At 48.7% G+C, this 12,058-nt stretch overlaps 1 protein-coding gene across 1 annotated transcript in view; it reads right to left on the minus strand.

Moving 5' to 3' along the window:
• LOC137564415 (catenin alpha-1) overlaps nt 1–7,113 on the minus strand; it is a 70,243-nt gene extending 63,130 nt beyond the window's left edge. Inside the window, exon 1 of the mRNA XM_068278273.1 lies at nt 6,998–7,113. The gene's annotated coding sequence lies outside the window, so the exon portion shown is untranslated. The remainder of the gene's footprint in view (nt 1–6,997) is intronic.
• Between the last annotated feature and the right edge of the window lie 4,945 nt (nt 7,114–12,058).

A 12,058-nucleotide genomic window follows, 5' to 3' on the forward strand; every position in this document is an offset into this window, starting at 1 on the left:
GGCAGCCTTGAGGGAGCGAACTGGACGAAGGTGTAGCACAGATTTTCATCCAATTCGATGATCATCAGCGAATCAGCTGATCGATGACCGAGTCGAGAGATGTGCTGCCACTTTTAGTTTCAAAATACTTTTATTTGACACGCGTACACAGCTTAACCCTCTGGGGGATAATCCCGAGCTGAGCTCGGGGTAAGCCGCCACAGAGGATTTCTCAGGCCCTGGTGGGCCGATTTGCATAATTTTTTTTTTGTTGCACGCAGCTAGCACTTTGCTAGCTGCGTGTATATACCGATCGCCGCCGCTCCGCGCTGATTCGCCGCTACCCACCGTGCCGCGCCGCTCCCCCCCCCCCCCCAAGACCCCGTGCGCAGCCTGGCCAATCAGTGCCAGGCAGCGCTGAGGGGTGGATCGGGACTTCCTCTGACGTCACGACGTTGTTGACGTCGATGACGTCATCCCGATCGTCGCCATGGCGACGGGGGAAGCCAAACAGGAAATCCCGTTCTGAACGGGATTTCCTGTTTGCTTTGATTGCCGGAGGCGATCAGAGGGGGTGGGGGGATGCCGCTGCACAGCGGCAATCATGTAGCTAGCGCTAAGCTAGCTACATGATTAAAAAAAATAATTTTAAAAAAAATGTGCTGCGCCGCCCCCTGCCGATATTGTATCCCCCAGGAGGTTAACTCAGTGGCGATAAAATGAAGGTTATAATTATTAGTTCAGCAAATAGCCATCTGTAAATATCACAACAGAACTCAAAGGCTTTTGAGCAGAGCAGATCGTCCAAATGATGGTGCCATCATGCAAGAAAAATTACTGTAAATACAAATGTACAGGTGAAACTCGGGAAATTAGAATATCGTGCAGAAGTTAATTTATATTAATTCAACTGTAACAAGAGGGATAGGGAGGCTGTCATATTTATTTCCTTTAAACAATACCAGTTGCCTGGCTGTCCTGCTGTTGCTCTGCCTCTAATACTTTTTGCCATAGACTCTGAACAAGCATGCAGCAGATCAGGTGTTCCTGACATTATTGTCAGATCTGACAAGATAATTTGCATGCTTGTTACTGGTGGGATTCAGACACTACTGCAGCCAAATAGATCTCCAGGGCTGCCAGGCAACTGGTATTGATTAAAAAGAAAAAAATATGGCAGCTTCCATCGCCCTTTTGTTACAGTTGTCGGCAGACCCTCCTGGCGGTATGAAAAATTCCGCCAGGAGGCAGCGCGGCAGTTTTTTTTTTCTAAAATCATGTAGCGAGCCCTGCCGCTGCTCAGCGGCATCCCCCCGCTTCGATCGCCTTCGGCAATCTCCAATCAGGAAATCCCGTTCAAAGAACGGGATTTCCTGGAGGGCTTCCCCCGTCGCCATGGCGACGGGGCGGGATGACGTCAGCGACGTCGTGACGTCATTGGGAGTCCCGATCCACCCCTCGGCGCTGCCTGGCACTGATTGGCCAGGCAGCGCACGGGGTCTGGGGGGGTGGGGGGGGGGGGGTTACCGCCAGGAAGGTTAAAGCAGACCCTAACTCAGAACGTCCTCTCTGCTGTAAAAGATATGCAACATCACCATAACCTTTAAAGAAAAACATTTCTTTGTTACAGCTGATACAAATGTTGCAAATAATAAGCATATCCACTTCCTGCTTTTATGGAAGTAGACATATTGTTAACATCCTATGTTTACCAATTAGCTTCTCTGCTGTGGTAGTCAGATGACACAGGTGAGAGATCAAATTACAGTTGTGATTAGTCACAGATGAGGGGGAATGAGAGAGTAAACTCTCTAAATACATACAGGGTGCATTTCTCTATGTTTTCCTGTTGTCCTGTGCAAGAGTTCAGGTCCACTTTAAATGGCCTCATGCTAGGTACAGGATGCGGTTTTTTTCTGTTCAATTTTCCATTTAATCGATTTTCAAATCGTTTTTCCGCTTGATTCTCTTATATTTTCTTATCCATATCCATTCACTTCTGTGAGAAATCGGCCAGAAAAACGATCGAAAATATCAGACATGACGGAAATTATCTATCGAACCATCTAACTCAAAATTGTGAAGTCGTGGAGTCGGAGGTTTCAATAAAGTGAGTCGTCGGATGATTTTTGAACCAAATCCATAGCTTTTGTCAAAATTAGACTTAGGGCCCGTTTCCACTTGTGCGGTGCAGAATTGTTGCGGAAATCGCAGAAAGGAATTTGCATGCGGATGCAAATTGGTTAGCATTTGTATGCAAATCTTACTGCAAATTCGCATAGGTTTGTATGTATGTGAATTTAACCATCAGTGCCTGTACATCGGTTTTAAGCAAAATCGTATGCAAATTTGCAGTAAAATTCGCATACCAAAACCGCATGCGAATTTCCTATTAAATACATTGTATGCGAATCGCCTAGCGCTGCGCAGCGAGCGAATTCTGATGGCTCTGCCGTGCAGATTTTTCCTGCACACAAAACTGCAAAGAAATCCTGACAAGTGGAAACAGCCCCATCCACTTGTATTGCCTATACGAATTTGCGATAGTGGAAACGGGCCCTAAGGAGTCGGAGTTGGAGCAATTTTGGGTACCTGGAGTCGGAGGTTTCATAAAATGAGGAGTCGGAAGATTTTTTTTACCGACTCCACAGCCCTGGTTCCCAGCATCAGTATGGTTCAGAATTACGGACATAAATGAACTTTTGCATGCTATTCTAATTTTTCACCTGTACCTGCTGTCACTCTTCCCTTCTTCCTAGTAAGGTGCTCCTGCATAGACAGGTTTAGGACTGGTCATTGCAGCGATCAGCCTGCGCCTGAGAGGGTTAAAAAGGGAGGAGGGGTAAGCTTGGGAACACTCTACAAGCTGAGCTAAAGTGACGCCAGGAGGGGGAGGAGGCAGAGAAACATTGTGTGTAATTCCTGATCTCTGTAGTAGAGCATTGCTGCAGAGAGCTTGTATGCAGGTAGCCCCATGAGTCACAGGATATGGGAAATAATGTCACTGTATTTACACACTGATGGGTGACAACACTGGTGGATGGCTGGGGAGGGGGAGTCACTCCAAACACCGTATTAGGTAATAACATTCCTGATGGGAGAACAATGCTATGCAAGGGGGCGGAGCTACAACGCCCAGAAAGTTCCTCAACTTCAAACCTCTCATTCCTCCTGACACACCCGCCCGCAGCACTTCCAGCCTGGGTCACAAATATTTACATGGTGGACCTGCTGTGACACAGTTTGGGCGTCTGACGGATCGGCTGACTTCATCACACAACCCGAAAGTGAATCCATAACTTTGTAGTGCAGCCATTTTATGAAAAAAAAATTCCACAACGTTATTCTGATAACTGAAACTGTAAAGTTTATATACTGGGGGTACAGATTGCTCCATTCAAGCAGACCTGAACTGAGAACGTCCGCTCTGCGCTAAAAGATACACAACAGCATTATAACCTTTAAACAAAAAGCATGTCTTTGTTACAGCCGATACACATCCTAAAATAAATATGCACTGATTCTAATTCCTGATTCATGGAAGCAGACATTTTGTTAACCTCTTGTGCTTTCAAATGAGCTTATCTGCCGTGGCAGTCGGCTGACACAGGAGAGATCAAATTACAACTTGTGATTAGACACAAATGATGAATTAAAGTGCACCAGAGCTGAATAATACAAAGTTTAATACATACCTGGGGCTTCCTCCAGCCCCATCCGATCTGATCGCTTCCATGCCGGGGACCGGGACGGACCTGCGGCGAACGGCTGCGGGCAGAGCTGCGGCGAGGGACGTCCTGGGAGCTTGAAGCTGGAGGAAGCCCCCGGTAAGTACCACTTATTTTACCATTTCTCCCCTGATGACTCCTTTAATGTCAGATCTGACAAGACTAGCTGCATGCTGGTTTCTGGTGTTATTCAGAAACTACTGCAGAGAAATAGACCAGCAGGGCTACCAGGCAACTAGTATTGATTAAAAGGAAATAAATATGGCAGCCTCCATATACCTCTTACTTCAGTTCCCCTTTAATTCAGACTGGCCGCGACTGACTGAAGTGACAGGACCCGGGACCGGAGCTGCAGACAGCGGCGTGGGAGCGATCCGAGCGGATGGGGCTGGAGGAAGCCCCAGGTATGTATAAAAAAAACCTCTCTTTTATTCAGCTCTGGTTTCCTTTAAACGGACTAAACTCTAAATATTTACAGGGTGCATTTCTCTATGTCTTCCTTCTGTCCTGTGCAAGAGTTCAGGTCCACTTTCACTACATAGGGCGCCATTAAAACACCATTCAAGGTGCAGTAGGGCTCAATTCACAAAGCAGTACCGCATGCAAAAAAGCAGAAACCAACAAAATTTAAAAAGTGAAAGAATACCAGAGCTGAGGGACTCAATGAAATGTGAAAAGTGAATGTTATGTATGCCTTCCATTCCTCTCCATCTCTCAACGTTCTCCTGTGGTAAGCCCCATTCGGATGGCTGACCCCAGTGACTCAGGTAATCTCTGACCTGGACATACTGCGCCGTTCCTGCACAGAGTACGTCTTTTCAGCACCCTTAGGGCCCGTTCACACTTAAAATCGCAGAACGCCGGCGATTACCACCGGCGTTTTGCGGGAGTGATTTTCCCGCGATTAGTGCGGAAAAATCACTGGATACTGCGGCGGTTTTGGAGCGATCGCGATTAGCGTGCTATGCACGCTAATGACAATCGCAAATCGCGGAACGCTCGTCGCCGGCAAAACGCGGTTACCACTAACCGCAACAGTGAGAACACTGCCACTCGCTACATTGTGTAGCGGTTCTTGCAGAACCGCTAGCGGTTGGCCGTGAGCGGGAATCGTGCGATTCCCGCTCAGGTGTGAACGGGCCCAAATGCTGCGCTTATTGCCGTCACCGCACAGACGCCAGCGCTCACCCCCGCTCCTGCGACACGGCGCACACACTCCAAGGTGAAGTCGCTAGTCTGTGCTGTGGAGACACGCTGGCACCTGTGTGGAGACGGCATTGAGCACGGCCACAAGAGTCCTGAACGAACATACTGATCATGAATGGCGCGGTTTGTCCGGGTCATAGGTTACCTGAGCCGCCCATCGAAACAAACGGGGCTTGCAACAGGAGAATGGTGAGTGATGAAGGGGGAAGGGAAGGCATGGCAAGTATCTACTAACAACACCCCACACATAACATATGCCCATTTCCCCAGAGTCCTTCAGCTCTGGAACGACGGCGGGACTTTTGCAGGAGCAGGGTGAGCAGTTTTTTCATTTTTATCCTGAACCCAGATTTCCCAGCGCCTTAATTACATGCTGGGTCCCCAGTTTCAATCCAGCCAGGGCACTATCTGCAAGGAGTTTGTATGTTCTCCCGTGCCTACGTGCCTCCCCCTAAATTGGCCCTAGACTACAATGAACATATGACAATGGTAGGGATTCGATTTTAAACTCCTGAGGGACAGTTAAGGTACCCATACACTCATCGATTTTCCCCATTCGATTCCTTGCAGATTTGATTCATCTGCTGGGAATCAATTCCCCAAAATATCAGATGGATTGATTTTGAGGGTGCTAATCTACTTTAGGGGGACCCAGTAGGAAACATCATAAGGGAAATCAGCCAACACGATTGGGTGGACAGCACCCTTCTGAACTGATAAATTTCCAATAGGTTGTAGTAAACTACACCCACACTACTTGGCCAATTACAATACTTGGAGAACTGTTACCTATGAGTGTCCCTGCTGGAACCCCTATAGTAGACTAGCACCAAATTGTTGGGCATAGTTTATTACAACCTATGGCTGGGTAGTATACTGGTCAAGGGCACCGCCTTTGACATGGGAGACCAGGGTTCGAATCCTGGCTAGGGTCAGTACCTATTCAGTAAGGAGTTCAAAGCAAGACTCCCTAACACTGCAGGGTGGACTCTTGAGCGCTTCCCAGTGGCTGCAACTCTTAAAGGAATACTTAAGTGGAAAAAAAAAATGATCTTTACTCACCCAGGACATCCCTCAGCCCCCTGAAGCTGGATGGTGCCCTCGACAGGACGATCGGAGCGGGACTGCGAGGGCACCATCCAGCTTCAGGGGGCTGAGGGATGCCCCGGGTGAGTAAAGATCTTTTTTTTTTTTTTCACTTAAGTATTCCTTTAAGCGCTTTGAGTCCAACAGGAGAAAAGCGCTATACAAATGTTTGGATTCTTATCTGCAGCTCGAGAGGGTGCTATCCACACAATTTCCCTATAAAGTTTACTGCTGGGTCCCCTAAACTAGACTAGCGCCCAATTTGGCTGTACGATCAACCATTTGATTTTTTTATCAAACCAAGAGAGAATAGAGTGTGTTCCAGTATGCCCAAATCGATGAAAAGTGGCTGATATATCAAATAGACCAGCTTAGTCGATCCAGCAGGATATTGGTCGATCACACAGAAATCAGCTAATGTTCATATGTCATGCGATCGACTCTGAATCCATTTTTGCATTAAGTCACATCATCAGTCAGGTCAATTAGCAAAGGTAAATGCATAGTATATCGCTTATAGTGTGTGTGGGCCACTGATCGACTTTCGCCCAATAAAGATGACCGCTAAGCGATCTAAATCACAATTGTAGAACTCTTACCATTCTGATTCAATCGACAGAAAAATAAATCATGATCCAACAGGTGTATGAGCAACTTAAAGTGCAAGGACAGCTTTAGCGGCAATACTAGATATACTGTGTACAGCACTGTGGAAGAGGTCAGCACTAAGATCAGTGGATAGAACACAGTATAAAAACTAAACCTAAATATATATATTTTTTCTTTTATCCCCCTAACACTTTTCTTCGGGGTCACCAGAAGTGATCCTGGTACTCTATACTAGTGAGAAGCTCAATTCCTAACCTGTCCAGAAACTACAGGAGGGGAAGGGAGAGTTCAGGAAACTTTAAAACTTTAACTGGAAGTTCTTTTCCATCGCAGAAGTTCCAAAAGTGCATGAAATTTAGTTCCAGGCTGTCAGTGAGTGTCTGGCTTACCTGACGTAGCGTTCTGCCCTCTCCAACGGGAAATCTACGGCCGACGCACGCAAGCCTGCCGAGAATTCCTCTCTCCCCAGGTCTGGGTGTTGCTGGAGGAAACAGGATGAGACTGGCAGTTCCTGCCCGCAAGCCCCGCCCCCTGATGCTAGGCGAGAGCCACGCCCCGCAGCTGACCTTCCCTGCTTATCTCTTCGCAGGGAGCCGCAGAGAGCGCTGAGCCGCGCACACCTGTTGAGTGGGGGGGAGGAGCTGCTGCTGCCATATGTGCAGAATGACCAGCAGACCTCAGTAACTACAGTGTGTGGAGAGAATTTTATTATTTATTTCCCCCTGTAAGTAACTCACAGGGTGTGTGAAAAACAGCTGGCTGCAGCAATGCTTTACTGCTGTGCAGAGATAAGGAATTCCTCTGCCTTCTCCTCCCTTTAGCTCAGTGATCACTACAAGTCCCACAATGCATTGGCCTTTATAAATCATGAGTGTGGCTGTTAGACTCCTGCAATGCACTGTGGGATTTTTAGTTCCTTAAAGAAAATATGTAACAAAAAAACCTCCCCTGGGGGGTACTCACCTCGGGTGGGGGAAGCCTCCGGATCCTATTGAGGCTTCCCCCATCCTCCTTGGTCCCACAGTGGCGGCGAAAATCCTCCCGAAGCGGCGGCGATGTAAATATTTACCTTTTGGCTCCAGCGCAGGAGCAGTATCCGCTCCTTCTCACGGAGATAGGCAGAAATAGCCGATCCCCATCGGGCAGCTCTACTGTGCAGGAGATCGACTATTTTCGCCTATCTCGGTCAGAAGAGCTGCAACAGCGCCCCCGCTGGAGCCTGGAAAGGTAAATATTGAACAGGCTGTCGGATCTGTCGGGCCGGCTTTGAAGGGCTGCAGCGAGACCCCCGTGGGACGCAGGAGGACGGGGGAAGCCTCATTAGGATCCGGAGGCTTCCCCCTCCCGAGGTGAGTACCCCCTCAGGGGACGTTTTTCTTGTTACAATGTCTCTTTAAGAGACCACAGAGGCATGTCCTGTGCATAATGACATGCCTCTATTCCCCTCCCCGGTCTCCTGTGCCCCCATGTAAAAAGCACCTGGCTAGCGACAGTCTCCTTGTCCCTCGCTGTCTATTTACCTTCTGTATGTCATTCAATGCGTGCTCCCCCGCCTCTGTCCCTGCCCGCCTGTGAGGGGCTTCCTCTAATCGTAAGCTGAGCCACAATCTGGGAGGTACTCTTCCTGGGCACGGCTTAGCTTCCGCGTGGAGGAAGCCCACTGGAGGCGGGCAGCGGCAGGGAAGCGCGCATTGAATGACATATAGAAGGTAAATAGATGGCTAGCAACAAGGAGATTGTCGCTAGTCGGGAGCTTTTTACATGCGGCACAGGAGACCCGGAGGGGGGGAGGGGGCATAGAGGCAGCAATAGCGAGACCCAGAGGAATGTGATTATGCACAAGACAAGCCTCTGTGGTCTCTTAAAGGGACACTGTATGGGGGGGGGGGGGGGGTCGGGGGAAAATGAGTTGACCTTACCCGGGGCTTCTAATGGTCCCCCGCAGACATCCTGTGTTGGCGCAGCCACTCCCCGATGCTCCAGGCCCCGCCTCCGGTTCACTTCTGGAATTTCAGACTTTAAAGTCTGAAAACCACTGCGCCTGCGTTGCCGTGTCCTCGATCCCGCTGATGTCACCAGGAACATTCTGCGCAGACACAGACCATACTGGGACTGCACAGTACACTCCTGGTGACATCAGTGGGATCGAGGACATGGCAACGCAGGCGCAGTGGTTTTCAGACTTTAAAGTCTGAAATTCCAGAAGTGAACTGGAGGCGGGGCCGGAGCATCAGTGAGTGGCTGCGCGGGCACAGGATGTCTGCAGGGGACCATTAGAAGCCCCGGGTAAGTTCAACTCAATTTCCCCCAACCCCCCCTACAGTATCCCTTTAAGATTTCAAATACCCGCCTCAGGTTCTCTTTGACAGCTGGAGAGCCAAGTTTGCAGGTTTGCAGTTGAGTTTAGCTCAACTTATGATCCCAAGACTTCCTTCTCCTTTTTTAACCCTGTCAGACACAGACTGAGGGCTGGAATGACCGGCAGATAACCTGTCCAGACAGGAGCAGCTTGCTAGCAAGGGAGGACTGCAGCGTGCCAGCCAGGTATATTTGTAGTTACAGGATGCAAGAGCCTAATAAAGTAATATATTAATGCCCACCAGCAGCCTCTTCCAAGTCACCAGAGTTCGGCATTAGTGCGCAGTCATGGCATCATGCGCAGTGCACTCTTGGCTGTGCACTGTAGGACGCGCACAGCCAGACCCGCGCCTGCCCATCAATGCCAGACGCTGGCGAACCCAGAAGAGGCTGCCGGGGGGGCATTTAGGTAGGATTGGAAGGCCAGAGAGGAGAACAGGGGGAGCGGTGGGCATCACAACAGCTGCCAGTACATGCCTGCTCCCCCCTGTTCTCAGACTTTTTTTTCAAATAGTGAAAAAAACTTTTTTTTTAATTTTTTTTTTTGTTTCATGTAAAGCTACCAGAGTGGTAGCTACATGAAATACCACTAGAGGGCACATGTGTCCCTCTAGTCCGATCGCCGCCGGCAACAATAGCAAACAGGGGAACGCGTATATAACGCGTTCTTTTGGCTTCTTCTGTCACCATGGCGACGATCGGCATGACGTCATGGACGTCAGCCGACGTCCTGACGTCAGGCGCACTCGATCCAGCCCATAGCGCTGCCCGGAACTCATTGGTCCGGGCAGCGCAGGGCTCTAGTGGGCCCTCTTCTGCCGCTGCGTGCGGGCGATCGCCGCAGGGCGGCGGCGATCAAGCTGTGCGCGCAGCTAGCAAAGTGCTAGCTGCGCGCACAGCACTTTACATTGTGAAAATCGCCCCACCAGGGGCTGAGATATCTCCCTGTGCGGCATAGCCCGAGCTCAGCTCGGGCTTACCGCCAGGGAGGTTAAAGTACATCTGAAAGAGTAAATCTGTAGTGATTATGGAAAAAAAATAGAGAGGGAAGGCTCTGCGTCCTATAAAGCCTTCCTGTTCCTCTCTCCGTTCCTGTTTTTCAGCGCTGCCACTCCAGTTCAAATCCCCCTCCACCCCCCCCCCCCCCCACCCCACAGGAGGCTTCAGAGGCATTTGTTTCCGAGTGCTCCTGAAGATGGGCAGCTTTGTACTGCACAGGCAGAGTGGCACGGGCAGTATGGAGCGGCCGTCAGAGACATGAGTGTTCCCAGGGGCTCACTGAGCTATTTTCAACCAGTTAGCCGAAGACAGCTAAAAGTGGTGACAGTGCTGAAACATGTGGACGGTGAGAGGAAAGTCTTTAGGACCCAGAGCCTTCCCACTCCATAGGTAAGTATCTTAAAGAGGAACTCCAGTGAAGATAATTAATAAAAAAGTGCTTCATTATTACAATAATTATGCATAAATGATTTAGTCAGTGTTTGCGCAGTGTAAAAGCTTTCCTCTCCCTGATTTACATTCTGACATTTGTCAAATGGTGACATTTTTACTGCTGGCATGTCAGTGGAAAGAAACGCTGCTTGCTTTTTTTGCAGTTGGAAACAGCTGTTATTTCCCACAATGCAACAAGGCTCCCACAGTGTGATGTCAGTACCTCCAGTGCTGCGAGGCGCTGACATTTGTGGGAGGGGCTTCACCACAATATCAGCCATACAGCGCCCCCTGATGATCTGTTTGGGATGAAGTTCAATTCTTGGTTACGGTTTCTCAGGTGGTAGCATGAAGGCGCACGGCCAGGAGCGCTCTATGCGTACACACGACAGCACAATAACATCATCGTGCTGTTGTGCACATGCACAGAGCTGTCTTATCACTAACTGTCCCTCAGAGGGGCTCACAAACTAATCCCTACCATAGTCATATGTCTGTATGTATGTATTGTGTAATGTGTATCATAGTTTAGAGCCAATTTAGGCGGAAGCCATTTAACTTATCTGTATGTTTTTGGGATGTGGGAGGAAACCGGAGTGCTTGAGGAAACAGACACAGGGAGAACGTACACACTGTGCAGATAGTGCCCTGGCTGGGATTCAAACCAGGGACCCAGCGCTGCAAGGTGAGAGTGCTAACATCTATACCACGGTGCTGGCTGTCCTGCTGATCATCTATCTCTAATACTTTAAAATGCCCATACATTACTTGATTTAACCTGCTTGATCGACCATTCGATTTAACCCACTTGCCCCATTTAAAGAGAATCTGTGTTGAAGAAATGTTATATAAATAAACAGATCAGCTTGTTCAGGAACATCTCCTAGCCCCCCTCTGACATTTTTGCCGCTCTCCACCGCAACATTGGCAATAAAATAACAGTTTTATAAACTGTTTTGGAAACAGTAAAGATGGCCACCGAAACAGGAAGTATACAGAAAAGAAACAGGATGTATACTGCCTTATGTTTGCATGACAAGTTTTTATTATTACACAGTGAATGCAGCCTTCAGATGTTATGTGCAAGTTTAGAAAAAGTTGTACTTTCTGCCTCTGCAGCTCTGTGCCACTGAAGCGTGACAAGAATCCTCAGACTCCTTTATAAACACAGCGGTTTCGTCTGAGCTAGGAGTCTGAGCTCTGCACTTGTGTCTGGGTAACAAATCGTCAGCATGTGGACAGGCAGCTCCCTCCTCCCACAGCCTCACAGACACGCTGAGACTGAAAGCAGTGACCTGTCTGAGTGAGAAATAAACACACAGGAGTGAGCCTCGAGGGGGCGTGCATAATTTGTACCTATCACAGCAGAGGCAGCTCTTTCCTCCCTGGGTCGACAAAGCTTGACAAAGAAAAGAAGATAAGATATATTAGAGAAACAGTGCAACTAGAAAAGGCTGCAGTAAGCCAGAGCACATTAGAACAGGTATAGGAACTTTTAGGATAGGAGAAATAAGGCTGCAAATTTTGTTATAGAGTCTAACTTGCCCCACTTAACGTCACATTAACCCTCCCCTACCTGTCCTGAACACTAACTGATAAGCCCACTGCTATCGCTTAAAGGATCACTAAAATCATAACATGTAAACGCACACAGATAAGAA

The sequence above is a fragment of the Hyperolius riggenbachi genome, chromosome 3, assembly GCF_040937935.1.
Source record: "Hyperolius riggenbachi isolate aHypRig1 chromosome 3, aHypRig1.pri, whole genome shotgun sequence".
In the NCBI taxonomy this organism is placed as follows: domain Eukaryota; kingdom Metazoa; phylum Chordata; class Amphibia; order Anura; family Hyperoliidae; genus Hyperolius; species Hyperolius riggenbachi.